The sequence below is a fragment of the Leguminivora glycinivorella genome, chromosome 5 (genome assembly GCF_023078275.1).
Source record: "Leguminivora glycinivorella isolate SPB_JAAS2020 chromosome 5, LegGlyc_1.1, whole genome shotgun sequence".
Taxonomy (NCBI): domain Eukaryota; kingdom Metazoa; phylum Arthropoda; class Insecta; order Lepidoptera; family Tortricidae; genus Leguminivora; species Leguminivora glycinivorella.
Genome location: NC_062975.1, coordinates 17,974,956 through 17,993,862, shown reverse-complemented (window position 1 = coordinate 17,993,862; position 18,907 = coordinate 17,974,956). Strand labels below are relative to the sequence as shown.

Genomic DNA, 18,907 nt, shown 5'->3' with positions numbered 1-18,907 from the left:
GTTAAAACCGAAATAAACTGACCAGAGGACTGTGGTCACTTTTTCTTTCATATGTGTAATTTATTTCGGTTTTAATTTTATATAGATTGACTACTTTAAGAGCACAAGTTGAAATATTTTCAATAGATTATAATTTTAACTTGTGTTCATTAGAATTGTTTTAAGTTTCTTCTTAACTACATTGTCATTTACGTATTTAACTTTTTGCCACATGCTAAATACATTGATGATTCAGTTAACGCCAAAAAACAAACAAATACCAATAAAGTTAATCATCAGGTAATTAACAATGATTACCCACATACACCTACGTTAGGTAACAAACATGTTTGACGCAATCAACATCTTATGCTATCTTTTAATTAAAATGTTGTCCATGTTGCTGATTGAAATGTCTCATTAGAAAGTACCATCGCCGAAAGAATTGTCACCTTTAGTGTACCTTAATGCTTAGAGATAAAAAAATATAATTAGGTATATTAATGGTCAGTTGCGGTCACAGACCACCTCGACAATTCATTTAGACAGACAACTCTTCCTTCCGTAGGTAGTAATTTAGTATGAGAACGCAATCGCTTGATCCAGCTTGTGTCAACGTTAATATCCAGCACTCTTGCAATTTTGGATTATTTATGAAAAATTAAGGGTTGTATCTGGGCTGTTAATGATGTTATACTATATAATAGTGTAAGATGTTACTCAATTGCGCTGCTTAAATCGTGGTATTTTACCAGTTTTGTACCTATATCTGCACGGGAAGCATGGTCGCGTGATAGACGATAAAATATCAGGCCGTCGCTATCGCACTTACAAATAGTGCGATAGGGACGGCCTGCTATTTTATCACTTATCGCGCGACCATAATTGCCTGCCTGGTGACCACGCCCTCTTTGTAACCGTTTCATATTTCGGTATTTGTAATCTGTGTCTATGGTGCTGTCAGTTCCGGTATCCGTGAAAATTCCTTCCAATCATCAACTCGTTTGAACAGAAGCAACATAGTCAAACACTTGACGGGTAAGCAAGAATTGATTACGTAATGATTATGTCAATATAATTTACGATAAGTGTATAAACAAGATTTGCAATGAGAAAGTTATGACATTTTATTACAAAAGTGGGGTTGTAAAGACACTTTATTTAATGCAACCTTTAACTTCTTATAATCTCTAATCTCTAATGAATTAAAAATATGATATACTATGGTATTATGATCTATTTTGGTATACTTAAATAGTATGTTTAGTCATGATAGAAGGCACCATAGTTCCTAATAGTTTCAGAGAATATCTGAAAAACTAAACATACTTATTAAAATATGTTGTACCTACCTATTAAGTACCTTAATACTGATCTCAGTAACATAGCTTCTTGGGCATCAGATAACTGCCTGCTGCTAAATCCAAACAAGACGAAGTATCTAGTCTTTGGAAGCAAATACCAGTTGGCTCATATCACACCTTCCATAACAGTCACACTGCTGGGAGAGCCCATAGAACAAGTTTATGAAACCAGGAATTTGGGCCTTATAATGGATAATAGTCTTCGCTTTGAGAAACATATCGCTGATGTAGTCAGGAATTGCTTTTATAAACTCAGAGTTCTATATAAGATTAGACCATTCATTAATGAAACACTGCGTATTAGGTTAGTAGAGTCACTTGTATTGTCGAAATTAAATTACATGGATGTTGTATTTGGACCACGTCTCCTTTATAAAACCAAGCGACTTATACAGCGTGTCCAAAACGCTTGTGCCCGTTTTTGTTTTTCTATACCACTGCGGGCCCATGTGTCACTTTTCCTTAATCAGCACTACATGCTGAAAATGCACCACCGCCGTAAGCTTCACCTTGCCTCTTTACTCTTTGGAGTGATAAACTATCAGTCTCCCATATATCTATACGAGAAGCTGTCCATACGCAGGCCACGAGGGGGCCGGCGGTCTGAGACTCGACTTCTTACTCCTAGGCACGCATCGGCAGCCTTCCGGGGCAGTTATTCCTATTCAGCGAGCCGTTGCTGGAATAATATACCTCCTCCGATCAGGAACCTGCAAAGCATTCATAGTTTCAAGTTAACTTTTAAAAAATCCATGCTTGAACACCAAATGAACGAGGAATGCCTAAGACTCGAGACGAGCTTCATTTAAAACACTCCACACGCTGCGTTACTTACCATAGTTTTTGTCCCAGTTCAGTTAGCAAACGCCCTTTCACATAAAATTATTCAAGTGTAGTCCCAATAAATGTTGTCTTTGTTAATATTTTTCGACTTTTTCTGCCATAAAAGATTGCTATGCGTGAACTGCGGCCATATTTGTTATTTTTGCTTCTTCAGCTGACAGCTATACGTCATTGGTGTGTTGCCACAGATGCTGTTAGCTGTTGACGTTAAATTATGGTCGCGTTCACACTTAAAAATGTTTGTCATTGTTTTGTTCCCTTTATTTTAATGTATAATTTATAAACTCTGGAAATATTGTCTTATTTTAAATTGTGTACTTTTTTGCAACTTTTTATCCTGTTTGTGATATGTGTGTGCTTTCCGTGTTTTCACTCGCAATGGCCCCGACGGAAGATCAGCGTTGGCCCTCCCAGGCTAACACCATGCTGAGTCGGGACCATTTCGTGGCAATTATTATGTATGTACCTATACTAATAATTGTCACGAATAAATGATTTCTATTCTTTCTATTCTATTCTTTCTATTAAAAAGAACCTTAGCAATAATCTGAAGTTCTTTATCTGTAGGTACATACGTATGTTTGAAAGAAAACTTTTTCGAATATAAATTGTCATTCTAGGATTCTGTTGATTTATTTGCAAAGTTTATTAGTCACCTAGGACACAATAAGTATCAAGCCACGCCTAAATCACACATCGATGCAAGGCCTTATTTAAAGTGAGAATGTCTGCGTCAATGTCACAGACGAGCTAATGATAAATACACACAGCGATCCAATGTCAGCTGAGACCGCGGGAATAGATACCCGGTAATTAAAGTGAAGGAGAACAATTACTGGATGCGGAATTAAATATAAAGAAACAAAAGAATTCATAGCCAAATTGTATTGTTTTATAGTTTATACTGAGGTCTCAGAGCAGAAGAATCGAAAAATCTACGTTATTTTAAAGGTTTTATAGCGCTCTGTCATTCCTGTAAACAGGCATGTTTTGTTTTGTTAATAAAAAATAAGATCCGGCTTTTGGATAGTTCCAATTTTTAATTGTTATTCGTAATTCGCAAATAAGTTAATATGTACTTTTTAATGGATTGTTAGCTCCGTTATATTAGGTACTTGTTGTCACGATGTAAATTTTTTTATTATATCTTAGTTTTGTTTTTTATTTAAAGCTTTTTGTGAATATTATGTTGTATTATTCTATGCTACACATGAGATAATAAACATATTTAGTACCATCCAATATCTCAAACATGAATGAAGGATGAGTTTATAATTACTACATACAACCATACTATTATGCAATAATTCCTCATCTCAATGTAGTTCACAAATCTTTGGAATTTAGACCAAATATAATGCAACTAATAGTCGTTGAACCAAAACAACGACCTTACTATAATCATTTGTCATTCATGCCTATAATGATACCTAGTAAACTAATAGCCTCGTCTGTTACTCCATCAAGCATTTTGATTTATTAGCCAACGTTGCGATCTCTCGGGACAATCACTAAACTGATTGTATTATGGCAATGGATTTAACTGGAGCAACCAGGAAAGTAGTGACACGTTGCGATAACCGTTGCAATATTATAAAGCTTAATGTATGGCATTGAAAGTTACAAATGCGGTGCTATAAAATTGTATTCACTTCGTAATCATGCGTGCTCGATGATCATTATCCGCAAGGACCGCCGAAAGCCCACGCGGACGTTGCTCAAACAACTGGATCCTTTTAAGAAAAACTCTAGGCGGGTCACGATGTTTACGTAATACGATGTTGTCGTTGGAGGCCGTGCTCTCCCAGGTGAAAGTGACCGTCGCCCTTACATGACCCGATTCGGTAACTTGTCTCAACACGGGGTGAAAATGAGAGCCACACATGCTTGGTAGTGCACTTCACCTAATTACCACATTGACGCAACTGACGACCAAGCGAACTCGCTCAAACGTCGACTTTTCTATGCATTTATTCACAAACGTTTAGCGCCTCGTTAAAATAAGGCGATGACCTAATGTGATTAAGGCGCAATGAATACAAATCATTGTTAAATAATCTCTTTAGATTGACTGACGGACTAACGATGTGTTTTGTGATCGAGTTATCCAGAGATCCCAATTAGAAAGTGGATGAATTTTCGGCACATGCCAAAGTGTCGCATGTTACACAACTGTTGTGTAACTAGTATACCACATGCTTAATGTATTGGACTTCCGATCGGACCTGACATCGTAAAGAGACGTGCTCTTGCATGGTTAGACGAGTTGCGAAACACTGAATCCCCAGCATCCAGTGATTTTATAACAGACACAAACATGCGTTTTAGCGCTTTCGTTAGATTCACATTTTAGCACAAAGGCAGCGCTATGATAATTAACACTAATTTTAGAAAGCATCGATTTGAGCAATAGTCCAACTCAATACATAACAGGATATTTCAGGTAGTTAGTAAAAAAGCAGGTGTGGCAGTAAAACCAACGTTTGGTATGAAATGAAAGGCGATTTCGCACAAAAACTTACTTCATGTGAACTGTACCGGACGCCGTCCACTTACTGACCCAAAAACGTCAAAACTATTGAACAAGGTCTTTGGTCTTTATCTATTTTCTGTGGTTTTTGCGTTCCTTTATCTTGTCGATATCTAGCTAGAAGTTGAGGGACAGACAAGACACATTGATATCTGTTGTCAATTGTCATGTAAAAAAACATTAGAAACAAATGACACAAGTCCCGCTTGAAGAGCGTCAAAAAATTGCTCTGAATGTCGGATAGGTATAGGATATAATAGGATAGCCTGGTAAAAAGTATCTAATATGTATGTAGAATATTACAAACAAAAGCCACAAAAACCATAATAAACCACAGAGCAATTTGTCGTAATACGAGTTGAATTTTCACATTATCTTAATTCTATTGTCGCATCGTAGTTACGGTAACAAAATCTAATAATTCCTACCGCTTACCGTGTTCAGGCGATCATAATAATATTACTCCAGCAAAATGAGCTGTGTTTACCCAGTTCCTTAAAGGACTTGGGGATCAACCGACTACTTAACATGAACTTAAGACTTGTGCAGAAATGAGTAGTTAAAATCTTTCGATTTCCTCATGTTGCACCGTGTATTTATTTTATTTTATGATACATTATAATAAAACATTAGGGACATAAAATTATCTTACAATAAAACTAAACTATTAAATCTAAAATTAAACTTAAAATAAAAAAATAAAAAATAAATTAAACTAAATAAATCTAAAATTAAACTAAAGTAAATCTAAAAACGGCCCCTGTGGACGCTGGCAGCATTTCCTCGCTGGATTGTCAAGCTAATACGCTGAGCGAGGAAGCTGCCAGCTCTTCGGTCGCCAGTGGCGTCTCTTACCGTGTATTACAAAATCTCATATTATATTTGTATAGCAAGGTGAATATTCATAACGTCGTGACAGTTGCACCGGCTAACCGGTCCAGCCAATAGGAGCGCTCGGGCGCGCGATTACGTCACACTTTCCTCGTGAGAACCGTATTGTGCGCGTGCGTCACTTTCGTTGTCGGCGGAACACGGGGGAACATCCGAGTCGCTCTGATTTACTTTCTTTGAACTTGGAACGGTAGTTTGCGGGATTAGTGAATACTACACCTTTACATTGCGGGGAAGTATTTTCGGGCTAAGGAAATAAAGGTAGATGGAAAATTGTATATTGTTACCATTGTATGGTAGGGTAAACTCGCCTCATTCGGTGACTTGTGACTCGCCTCATTCGGTGAGTGCTTCATAGCTTGTGTCACCGAATTAGGTGTGTCACCGAATGAGGCGAGTTTACCTTACTTGATTATTTTCCCCGTTTTTCTCCGTGTGGTCAAAGGTCAGTAATTTTAACACCCCTTTCGTCCCGTGGGTATCGTAGAAGTCGACTCTGGGATATAAGTTGTATTGTGGTGTGAGTGATAAGCTACCAATCTGTCACTGCAATATCACGTTCACAATGAAGTTCCTACACTGTCTATTTGCGAAGACTCTTCGTAATATCAATCTTTCTTTATCTTATTTTTAAAAATTGGTGACCTATAATTCAGTCCACCTCATTTCTAGCCATTTTATACTAATAAATATATCATGACATAATAAAAAACAACACGTGAGTATCCAAAGGAGTGGCTCTCAGCGACACTAATCTTAAATGCCACGAGTATCAGCGACATAAATAAATTAAACCTAAGAAATTAGGAAATGTTTAGCCAACGCCGTCATCGCTTAAATTATACGCATTTTATTCTAAATACCTGTGCGATGGCAACCTTAGATGAGGTCAATGTTAGAGGTTCCTAGAAATAGATTTACTTAAAGGCTTGAAGCTATACGCTAGCTAGTAAGTCGTCCATGTTAACTTTATAATAACATTACTTTACTATTTGATAATAATTTAATAGAGATATATATTTACTGTATGTTATTGAATTTCAAACCCTGACATTAAGAAGGTATAAATTATTTCCGATATTAATTTTATTGTTCAAGGGTGTCGAGGCAAATTATTCAGATTCTATTTTTTGCATATATATTATTTTATTTCAAGTTATAGCTTTTTATCAAAACAATTTCTGTTTGGTATTTATTAGTTACCCATATGTAATAGTATTTTATACAATCGTGATATAATACAAAGCTTTCCAGTCGTGTACCATGTTTAGGCCACGAAGCTTGCTGAGTGGCCTAATAGTACGGTACCAGAGTGAAAAGCTTAATTGACAACATTTCATATTTTCGACTACTACTTTTTATTGTTTGGTTTGAAAGAACTCAATATTTAAAGATACACGTATTTTTTTATTGTTCCCAAAAACTGCTATTTTAATGCGAAAATCCCTTTTTATTACTACTTGGAACAGAAAGAGCGTAAGTTACAAACGTCAAGACACGGCTTTTTGACGTCACATGTGTTGTTTCATACACCTAAGAAAACGACAAAATCATTCCAAAAAAAAGTTTTAACAGTCAGCTTAAACACTCCGAGATGTCTGCCTGTCAAGTGTCGCTGTCAACAAATATGAGCTATGGAATGTAGAAGTATAAGGAGAGAAATCTGTCAAAGTAGACCAGTCGAAAATGACGTGTCAAACCCTTGTATGTAGGTACCTGCAATTGCAGCGCCACCTGGTTTTACATCTGCACTTCTGAAACTTAAAGCTTCCGCTCCTTACCTCTAATCTCCATACTACTAGCGATGATAAGTGTCACAGTCAAACTCAAGTGACATCCCAACCGGAAGATTTTTTTGGTTATAGTGGCAGCTCTGAATAGTATGACTCAGCTACGTAACGTCACTTCCCCTTTTAATTATTTTGAAAAAAATTTACTAAAAAAAAAGGAAAAATAATATAAAAAAATATAAGGTACCCTAAAAAAATATATTTTTGTGATCTAGAGGCGTATATTTCGAAATGGTTTTCGATTTAGGGTCATTGAAAATTTTGAAATGTTGTCAATTATATCACTATTGTATACAATACTTTCTCTATGAGTCATCATCTTCATCATCAATGGACGAAAATATCATCATTCAAGTTAAAATTAATGTTAATAGCGTCGTTCACCGTTGTATCAACATCGAGTTACCTGGCAACCAATTGTTTGTAATAACCGTCTCTGATTGGTCGATAACGTGATAGATAAAAAAAATGTGTTTCAGATGCAGCAAAAATTAACCATGTATCGCAAATTAGTATAGAACTTGTATGAAGTTCTTTTTTTGAAATTTTTTCAGTTAACTAAAGTGAAGTGTAATGAAATATTATAGTTGACTAAGTATCAAAGACTATCCAACACTGAAAAGTCAGCACGTATAGTTTAGTCTGTGGTGTCCTAATTGACAGATTAAAGTCGACGAGTAGAAAAATAATTGTATGTAATAATAATGTCGGTCTGGCATAATAAAAATATTAATGGAGTAATTTCGAGCTACTTCAATTATTTTACTGTAACTTGATTAAATACGCAGGGAAAATTCTGCCTCGGTTTCCCTTTACAACAATCTTATCGTTGTCATCATTGCTTTGCATTTAGGGCTGCCAATGTTGCTTAGTTTACTTTTCATTCATTCAAAATTAAATTCAAAATAAACTTAGTACACAAAATAAACTCACAATACGTCAAGAAAAAACTCCTAAAAGCACATTTTAATATTATTTTCTTTGAAATATGTGGGCTATCTAATTTTAGTGTGAACTTTAAATTGTATTAAAATTATTTCGTTATAACATGAGTACAAATTTTACATATCAAAACACATGCACAGTGAACCAAACTATGAAACATTTTCTTTGTCCCAATATCAAAAGTTATGCAACTTATGCATAATATATCATAATTCACTTGCATATTTTATTATCCCCTTATTCATAAACGTACACTAAATAAGTTATCAAGCCAATACATACAAATAAAGTTCGTTTGTCCCTTTCCGACGTATTGGTGTGATAGAAAGGGACACACGAACTTTATCGGCTTGATAACTTTAGTATACTTTTATGAATAAGGGGTTCCAGTATAGTCAGTATTACTCAGTAGGTACCTACTTTATGTACTACCTAAACAATAAATTACACATTTAAGAGACAACCCTAGTCTAACATGGCGACGTAAAGTTAAAAGGCACTAGTAATTCAAGCATTCACGTTATTCTTCCTAGGTCGACAACATAGCGGTGCAACGACATGCCAAAGCCCCGTCAAGGCGCGCACTTAATGCCTTTAGCCAAATGATCTAATGAGGCTCTTTACATATGAACTCTTTGAAGTTCAATGCGAACTTTCCATGCTTTGTTGCATTGTTTAACGGTAACTATTTAGGTAGTAATGTCTCTTTAGAAATATTACGTTTCTTACTAGAAACGGAACAATATTTTGAAATTGAATCGCTTCGGATTTAAAAGTATTGATTACCTACCTAATCTACAGTCTCAGTCTGTGGCATCACTCAAGACTAATTTGAAGAAGCTTTGGCTTTCCAACCAAGCGTGATCTGGTTATGTGTATTCCTTCTGAACCTACTCCTATTTGAGAAGTACATATTTCTTGCGATATTCATATTTATGTATATACTAGCTTTTACCCGCGGCTTCGCCCGCGTAATAAAAGTATTCATTAAGATTTTCATTTGGATCCTTAGGTTTCTCTGTAGGTATATTTATCTGCGATTATTTCGATTGCACATAATACTTTTGCTTGCAATGATTGTAGAAATATTACACATCGACCACAGCGTAGGTAATTCTATATACGCTGGGGAAACCTTTATAAACATCCCACATAGCCCGTATTTCGACACTATGATCGGTGGGTAAAAAGTACTTTTTTCTATTATCCCTTACAATTTTTTACATTTTGCTTATACTTATCGCAAACGTAATCTTCAAGCAAGCAAACAACGATCGTCTTAGAGCACATTGATTGTAAGAGACCGCCGACCGATTATCCGTATCCCTCTAACGATACCCATATTATCCGTATCCGTATCCGTATCCGTATCCGTATCCGTATCCGTATCCGTATCCGTATCCGTATCCGTATCCGTATCCCTATCCCTATCGCTATCGCTATCGCTATCGCTATCACTAACGCTTACGCTGTCGCTATCGCTATCGCTAACGCTAACGCTATCGCTATCGCTATCGCTAACGCTATCGCTATCGCTAACGCTAACGCTATCGCTATCTCTATCGCTAACGCTAACGCTATCGCTATCGCTAACGCTAACGCTATCGCTATCGCTATCGCTATCGCTATCGCTATCCCTATCCCTATCGCTATCCCTATCGCTATCCCTATCGCTATCCCTATCGCTATCCCTATCGCTATCCCTATCCCTATCCCTATCCTTATCCCTTATCAAGATGTTTAATGATATAACACTTTAAGTTCTCGCGCTTTGTACACATATTTAAAGTCACATACAGGTCGAACGCGATTAATTAACATTATTTTTACCTTTTTTCCCAACGTTTCGGCCAGGTTGCACTGGCCGTGGTCGCGGAAGACTGACGTCCCAGCAAAATGTCACCGGAGATGTAAACAACACAAAACTACCCGATATTAATTTATATAAATGTTCGGGGTAGACAAATAAATATAATCTACCCGCTTTTAGTTAATGTTTATTTCCCACCATGTTTATTTTAAAGGTAAAAATAATGTTAATTAATCGCGTTCGACCTGTATTGTATGTGACTTTAAATATATGTTTAATGATTTCTTATCAAGTGCTAAAATATAAAGTTTCATGGTTTTATCTTTTAAAATTAAGAAATCCCATACAAACTTTCAACCTCTTTTTCAACCCCTTCATCCCTTTTTTTCGAAATAAAAAGTAGCCTATGTTCTGTCTCAGGGTCTAAAGATTGTCTGTTCCAAATTTCATCAAAATCGGCTGCGTGGTTTAAGCGGGAAAGCGTAACAGACAGACAGACAGACAGAAAGACAGACAGACAGACAGACAGACAGACAGACAGACAGACAGAGTTACTTTCGCATTTATAATATTAGTATGGATATATATATATATTTATATATCGTATTTTATTTGTGTATTCGTGTATGTAGTTTATTTCATAATATTATTTAGTATTTATGTAGTTTATTTACTTGTGGATATTATTTTGGTTTATTTCTGACCTTTATCTAATACAAACTAAAAATAATTTAATAAGAACGTTAAGGTCAGTAAAGTATGCAAAATTTTAAAAACTAAACGAAGATAACTCTATTTTTTTCATTATTTATTTAAGATACTATTACAGTAATGTTTCATCGGTAGGTACATTATTATTTTAAGCTCAGGCTGAGGAATTTGATTACCAGCATCGATGCCAGAGTTTTCTTGTAATGGGGCCTTTCGTCTACATCGCTCCATGCAGCGCAGCCTCTTTAACTCCTTATAAATAGGTGTTGGCGTATATCTCCAGTACAGGTATCCTCCTGAATAAAAACATTAGCTGACGTACGGCCGTCAAACTAGTTTTCCATTGCGGCTTTAATTTGACGAGTCCGACTTGGCGTGCGTTTAAAACTAGCGATATAAAAATAGGCTATTCAAACTGTCGAGACAAAGTGAAGGCAGATTTGTTATTTTGTCCGTCGAACTCACGTCGAACTTATGAATAGTGGTGCACCACGGAACTATATCGTTATGTATGCTGCGATTTCCTTATTCGATTTAAATCTATTTTGCGAAGCAGTGGAAATTATAATTATTTTATGTTTTTATATCATTATGAAACTATACATATAAAGTACGAGTGAAAAGTAAATTTAACTTTAAAATATGTTACAGTTACGATATTAACGTTGAATTTGTGGTCGGCAGAAAAACAAATACAAACATAATACGCTCTATATTTATTATGAATAAAAATAACTCTAAAAATGTGTTAATGGTTAATTATATTTATATATTACTAAAAGTTGTAACAAATAACATGAGGATAATGCTGTGAGTACATGGTCGATTTTCTTAAAAATATTACGAAATATTAACTAGTATTAATACCTACCTACTAAAATCTTTGTTCCTGGCCTTAGGCAAATTATATACCTACTAGTGAATTGTTTGTCATCACACGAATACAGGTATATACTTACTTCATTTCACAACGAAGATGAACATCCGATATTTTTAACTTCGGCGGGCATCCCGCGCGCAACCTCCACAATCGATCGAATGGGTTACGCGGCGACAACGTTCCCATCACTAAAGTACACTCGTGACGTCATAGGCTCGACACAAAACGTTACACGCTCAGTTTCGCTGTTAATCGCCGAGCATTTTCCTTCTATCTTGATTTAGTTCTGTGCTCCTGAGCATTCTGTGTCGAAGTGCAGCCATGTGACCGCCGCTGGTGCCCTGTGACACAGCGCCTCTAATCCAAGTGAGGTGACATTAGACGAGCCACTGCGGATATCCAGGTACTCCAACTTCTTGCAACCTCGCGCCAATTCCTCCAAAAATCCCCCCTTGAACCCTCCTTGGAACTTGTACACTCCTTTTTGCTGTGTACTTAACACAGCAAAAAGTGTACAAGTTTCTAATGGCAACGCGCATGTGACACTGTTTGAGTTGCAGGCGTCCATAGGTTACGGTGACCGCTTTACATCAGGCGGACCGTATACTTGTTTGCCACCGACGTAGTATTAAAAAAAAAAAAAGAAAAAATCGTTCACTGCAGCGTTATTAAACAATTCCAGACACTTCAAGTTGACTAATTTACTAATCGACTTAATCAAGTCTTCGTTCGGGTCTGCATTCTCAATATAACGTAGTGATAACTCTTCTAGTTGTGACATTTCTAGTAGCAATAAATGTAAATTCTTAAGCTCTGTCTTGAGATCGTACTCTGCTAGTACCAAACGAGTTACTGTCTGTAAGTTGTGCACCGCAGAGAGAATGTCCGACACTCTCAAAGCGCGACATCCCGTCAAGTTCAAAGACTTCAGGCTATTGGAATTTAAATGTTTCACAAAACTTCCTGTGAGATCATCATTATGAACAATCTCAAGATTATTACAATTCAACTCTCGCAGTCGACCTCCAAGTGCTTCATCTGAATTACTGTTTTTACTGAAACAACGAAAGTTTCTGAACGATATTCGTTTTAAATGCTTCACATGTTTGATCGAATGTGTTGAAGGCGGAAGATTCATGTCATTAGAATAAGATAATTCAATTTCTTGTAAATTTGGACATTTTGATGCTATAACGGCTAATTCCTTCTCGTCAGAGTCTGTGAGCAATGTCTTCACACACCGACCCCATTTATCTAAGACTTTGCAAATAAGTTGTAAAGGACGATTGGGAAGGAATTCTATAAACCGTCGTTCCAAGTATTGTGAACTGTAATATCTGTCATAAAGGATATATCGGGATATTCTGAGAGTCAGGGTTGGGTAGGAGTTCAGCACGGGAAGCATGGTCGCGCGATAGACGATAAAATATCAGGCCGTCCTATCGCACTGGCAAATAGTGCGATAGGGATGGCCTGCTATTTTATCGTCTATCGCGCGACCATGCTTCCCGTGCAGGTAGTGTTGCACGACGCGTTGCCAACTTGCCACTGGCGACAGACGCGCTCGGTGCGCACGAGTTCCCTGACGGGCACGCAGGCAAAGAGTGCGCGTGCGCACAGATCCACGCCCAGCACATGAAGAATGGTGACAGTATTTTTATTCGACTCTGAGTCTTTCATTGATGGTGTGTTGTCTGCAGGATCAATGCCGAGTGAATTACGTACTGAAAAACAAATAGGTGATTGTTATTAATGTGTCATAGACGTTTTTCTCTTAATTGAATTATACAACGTTTGAAGGTAAGATCGTTGAGTACAAAATAGAACTTAAAACAAACAATATTTTATTTACAGAAAGAGGGTATAAATTACGTGACAGTGTAAAAGACAAATTGTCACATGGACATCAAATAAGTTAACACTACTTATAAAAGTCTAACAAAGGGCCTTTAAAATATTGAGCACTTGTTTGTAATACATTTTTTTAGCTTAAATAAATAACGTAGTACCTATATTAAGAACACTTATTAACTTACTTCTATCCATCAAGCCACAAAATGTTGCAGAATTCATGTCGTAGTCACACAGAGTATTGAGTCGTTGATTGGGCGAGCTGGGGGGTTACCATGACGTACTAAAGATGTTCAGTTTAGGTTGAGAGAAAGGGACACAGTTATAGCAGTTACATAGCTCCATCCCTCTCTCTCAACCTAAACTGAACTGAACGGTTTTAGCACGTCATGGTAACACCCCTAATAGTGGTTAATACATTGTGCTAAAATAGCATTCGCCTTACACTGTCCTTCTCAGCAAAGTGTTCATATTATGTTTCTTAATGGATGAAACATAATAATTCAACAATAGTAATTTTTGTATTTTTTTCTTGTTGTGTAAATAAATAAAATAAAAAAGTAAACGAACGACGAACGACGTGCGGTCAGTTCGGGGATCACAACACAACTGAAGATCCGGGAAGGGGAGGGGTTGGGATAAGGTCACGGGACGCAATTCCCGATCGGGCGATTCCGGCTACGTTCGGCTCGCATATGCTGTGTAGGGTTGGTACATGACCTATCATTGCATTAACCTTCAGAGGCTACAGGAGCGAAAATGCTAAAATGGAAAGGAGCCCCCCTTTCAATTTGGGAATTTTAGTTAAATATACTAGTGTTATTAACGAGATTTGTCGAAAAAAAATCCCTACAGAACAGCTCAGTTTAAAAGATATTGCGAAAAAAACTTAAAATCGAGGTTCCGCTCTCGACTGTTTCCTCCTTCAAAACTTAATCAATCTTAACGAAATTTGAGAATCTGAATAACAATGAAATAATCTGTGTCGAACCGTTTAGTTTTTTTGGCTAATTGTTGCCAATTTTGAATACCACACCTTTTTTTGCGCCTTAATCAATAAAGCCGTTTTTGGAAACTTTTGATGGGCACTAGCGTCTTTAAAAATAAGAATATCAAAAAAATCAAAACGGTTCGACACAGATAAAAATTATAATAATCTGTGTTGAAAAAATCATTTCTCTATCGTCAAAAACTAGAGAGGAAATAGTCGAGGGCGTTTGTATGGAGAATTGACCCCTCCTGTATCGTCTTAAATAGCCGAAAAGGATAGAAGGGCTTAACGCGATTCGACCCTGAAATACTATCAAACTTCGGTTTTGTAGGAAGTATCCTTTCTCTTCGTAAGTTAGGTATTAAACATTATTTATAGATTCCTGAATTCAAAAGTCTCATTAATTTTTTTTTCTCCGATGACGTACTTACCGCAATATTCGGACCCACGCTGTATAAATTAGTAGTTTTTTTTGTTTTTGTAACTTCCGTTGTTTAATTATTCTATGAGACACAAATTAATAATAATGATATTATACTATTACGTTAACTATGAAAGTGGGTAGATACTTTGGAGGAGTGTCCATTAGTTCTTATCTAGAACAAACAGTTTTCCATTTCATTTATTAAATTATATAAGTAGGTGCATATAGTTCCGTTCTAAACGGAAACCCTTACATAATCGACGTCATCGAGTCAATATAATCAATCAAACCTACAAGATTAAAACAACTTAATGATAGGCTACATATAATTGATACGTCATATCATCTAAGGCGTTAGTTTGAGTAAAAACTGGCAAGTTTTTGTGAGCAGTAGAATTTTAATGGCTGTCTGTAAAGCTAATTTAAGGCTATTAGTTGGATGTAATCGCTAATAAAAAAAAAAAAAAATTATAGGACATTCTTACACAGATTGACTGAGTCCCACTATAAGCACAAGAAGGCTTGTGTTGTGGTACTCAGACAACGATATATACATATAACATACAAAATATACCTACATAGAAAACACCCATGACTCAGGAACAAATATCTGTGCTCATCACACAAAAAAATGCCCTTACCGGGATTCGAACCCGGTACCGCGGCGTAGCAGGCAGGGTCACTACACTACGCGCTAGGCCAGATCGGTCGGCGGATGTTCTATTAGAATATGAAAAGTTGAATAAAATTTATTGAATTAGGTGTCAAGTTTTTTTGGCATTTCATAACGAAACTTACTACATAAATAAGGCTGTATTATTATTATGACTTTTATTTATCTTCCTTCTTAAGTTAGGTGTAGTAATTTCATGCATCTACTGGCTAGCCGTTAAAAAAAAGAAATATCTAAAATAGCATAACAGCACTTATGCGTTAAAATATATATCTGTATCTTTTCCGACAAAACAATATCAATGACATCATAGGACAGATCAGTGATAATGATAAAGTATCATAATATGGTATTATATTATAATCCCACGTTGCCTCAACTCAATTAAACAAGTATAATAATTACAACATTGCTCACGTTATCCAATAAGAAGCTCTTCGAAGCCCACTAACCTAGATTATGCAGTTTGTGTTGCCAGACATTTTAATATGATTTTATGGACTTTTTAAGAAGTTTGCATGACAAAATCGTACGTTGCCCAAAACATCTGTAGAGTACACGTGGCGTTATTTTTCCGCACTAGTGAGCAGAATATGTAGGTAAGTACTAAGTACTTTACGTGCCCTGGCAGGCCAGTTGCGCGATAAATGATAAAACATCTGGCCGTATCTATCGCACTTACAAATAGTGCGATAGGAATGGCACAAACCCTCACGAAACGCTCACGAAACGAAACGCTCGTAGATATCTATCTCTATCGCGGCGACAGAGCCAAACTACCTTTCGCGGCGTTTCGCGATTTCTGTAAATGTTAGAAGTTTAGTGAAATATACCACTTTTACGGTTACCATGTGGACGTTATTTTCTTGTACCTATCTTTATACGAGTAACCGGTCAAAACGTCCTTACAGCAACCGACGACAGTGGGACGTTTCGTTGAAAAATTACACAAATATCGTGTGCACGCTGAGACCTCATGGACCTATAGAGTTTCAATGCCATTTATTCACTCTTTATACATTACGTCTTAGGCCCAGTTTCATCAACCACTGTTAACAAACACGTCAACGTCACGCTGCAGAAGTCTATGGAAATACCCATACAAAAAAAATTAGTGAACGTTAAATTCGTGACAAACAGTTTGGTGCAACCGACCCTTAATGATCTTAATATTAATTTGCCTATACCTGATACCGTAGCCGAATGGCATTTCTCCGACGCGAAACGAAAACGAAACGCCGCGAAAGGTAGTCTGGCTCTGTCGCGCCAATACGCAAGAGCGATAGAGAGATATCTACGAGCGTTTCGTTTCGTGAGCGATTGTGCCATTCGGCTACGTATACCCTATAATAATAGATAGCTTTTGTTTCGGCACCTTACATGGCCTAAGCTAGGGTTGTTTACAGTATAATTATTACCATTAAAACATGACATACAAGGTTGGTACCTATTTCTCGCAATGCGGATTTGCGCCCTACCACCCACATGATCGTAGGCGGCGCCCACGGCCGGACACTGACTTTGACATTGTCAGCCGTATTGGGATAGATATAGGGTTTGGAGTGTTCTGTGGTGAAGCTAGGGCCTAGTTCATTGGTGCACCTTCAGTGCGAATTCCGATTCGATTGAGATATAGGTGCACAGATATGGCGTCACCTACTCGGCGAAGATCCAAGGTATCTTTTGTCTTGCATCTACAAACTATTGTTTTATTGATTGCGCGAAGGCCTTTTAGGTCAGATAGATCTGTAATAAAACCTAGTGTGAATCTAGGGTGAACAGGTATCTTCTGGGCGAGCCCACTCCAGCCGAGGCCACGTCTTTGCATTTGGCTAGAATGGCTAATCTGTGACCAAGAGCAAAATCTGAGATCTTGTTCGATTTAAAAGTTGCCATTACGTATGTGTAATTTAAATTTTAATAACAGGCTATGACTTAGTTACATACATATATAAGTAAATACCTATTCTAGATCTTATTCAGATAACGCTTCATTAATCCTACATTAATATTCGGTGTATTTTTTAACCTTTTGATGTCATAATTATGGCGTGATAATACTTATATTTCAATAATTAATAAGTAACATAATATTATTATGAACGCATTTGTTAAAACTAACACATCTTAACACGTAGGTATTTATATTTACAACAACAAAAACAAATATTAACTAATATTTATTTAAAGTATGTAAAGTAACTCTAAAGTTAATAATGAAATCATGCGAAACGTGATATTTTTTACCATATCCTAATGAGCCGATACAATGTAGGCTCATGCTGCCAAAAATAAATTAAAACTAATCAGACAAGACACACATTTTGTTATTAGACCAGTGCCTTAACAAGCAGCTGATCTCATTGCTCTTGGCATTCCTGTCACAATCATTATGCTACGGTGTATTTCCATTGTAAATTAGCCATGCGTGGTACATTATGGTGTACCGTGTAAGGTTGCCAATGCGAAAAGCAAACCTACACGGAAGCTTTGGTTTTGATGCTATTGAAATACATCAGGCGCTCGGTTAATGACATAATATGGCAACAATTAAAATAACATACAATGACTTTTAGTCACTACATGTTTGAATTTTGTTGCATAGCTTTAATTACTAGCCGAGACGAAAATATATAATATATCAAAAGATGATGTCACAAAATGTGTCACCAATCCTATCTCCTGAATAAAGATTTTTTAAATACCCTGTGTTTTGATATCTATCTACTTGCCGTTGTTTATTTAGGTGCTAGCGGTCACCAAGAATCTGAAAGATGTACACGATTTCTTTAATTAGAATTTATTTATTTACTTATTATTATTTCTTCTATTCTGCCTCTATTATAGTCTTTTGCACTCATCAAAATGGCCATACATGTTGACTTCCCTGTTGAAACTCAATTATCTTGAATCGTAAACGTCATTCTAGATTTGCTGACAGCCCCTCAAAATGATTAAAACATGATTCCCTAAAAGAAACAATGACATGGCCTGTCCATTGTATCCAAATAGGCAGTAGCACCGATGCATTCGCGGCAAAAACTTGCGTACAGACGTCATACTGAGTCTCTAGGTTATGTTTACGGTCAGCAAAAAATGCGAAGTTCACTCATTTGCGTTTGAGAAGTTCATGGTTAATTATAGTTTCCTTTCTTTCCGGGTGAACGGTCAATAGGTAATCACTAATCACTTGAGACGATAGAAAATTGATAGTTTAATCAAATA

The 18,907-nt window shown here is 36.6% G+C and overlaps 1 protein-coding gene and 1 long non-coding RNA gene across 4 annotated transcripts in view; one reads left to right on the top strand and one right to left on the bottom strand.

Annotated features, from left to right (window-relative positions):
• Positions 1 to 18,907, top strand: part of LOC125226156 — a 74,421-nt gene that overhangs the window by 35,718 nt on the left and 19,796 nt on the right. The window lies entirely within an intron of this gene.
• LOC125226158 lies at positions 1,644 to 2,650 on the bottom strand. Its single transcript, XR_007177050.1, has 2 exons — positions 2,179 to 2,650; positions 1,644 to 2,053 (listed from the first exon to the last, which is right to left on the bottom strand). It is a non-coding gene; the product is annotated as an uncharacterized LOC125226158 (long non-coding RNA).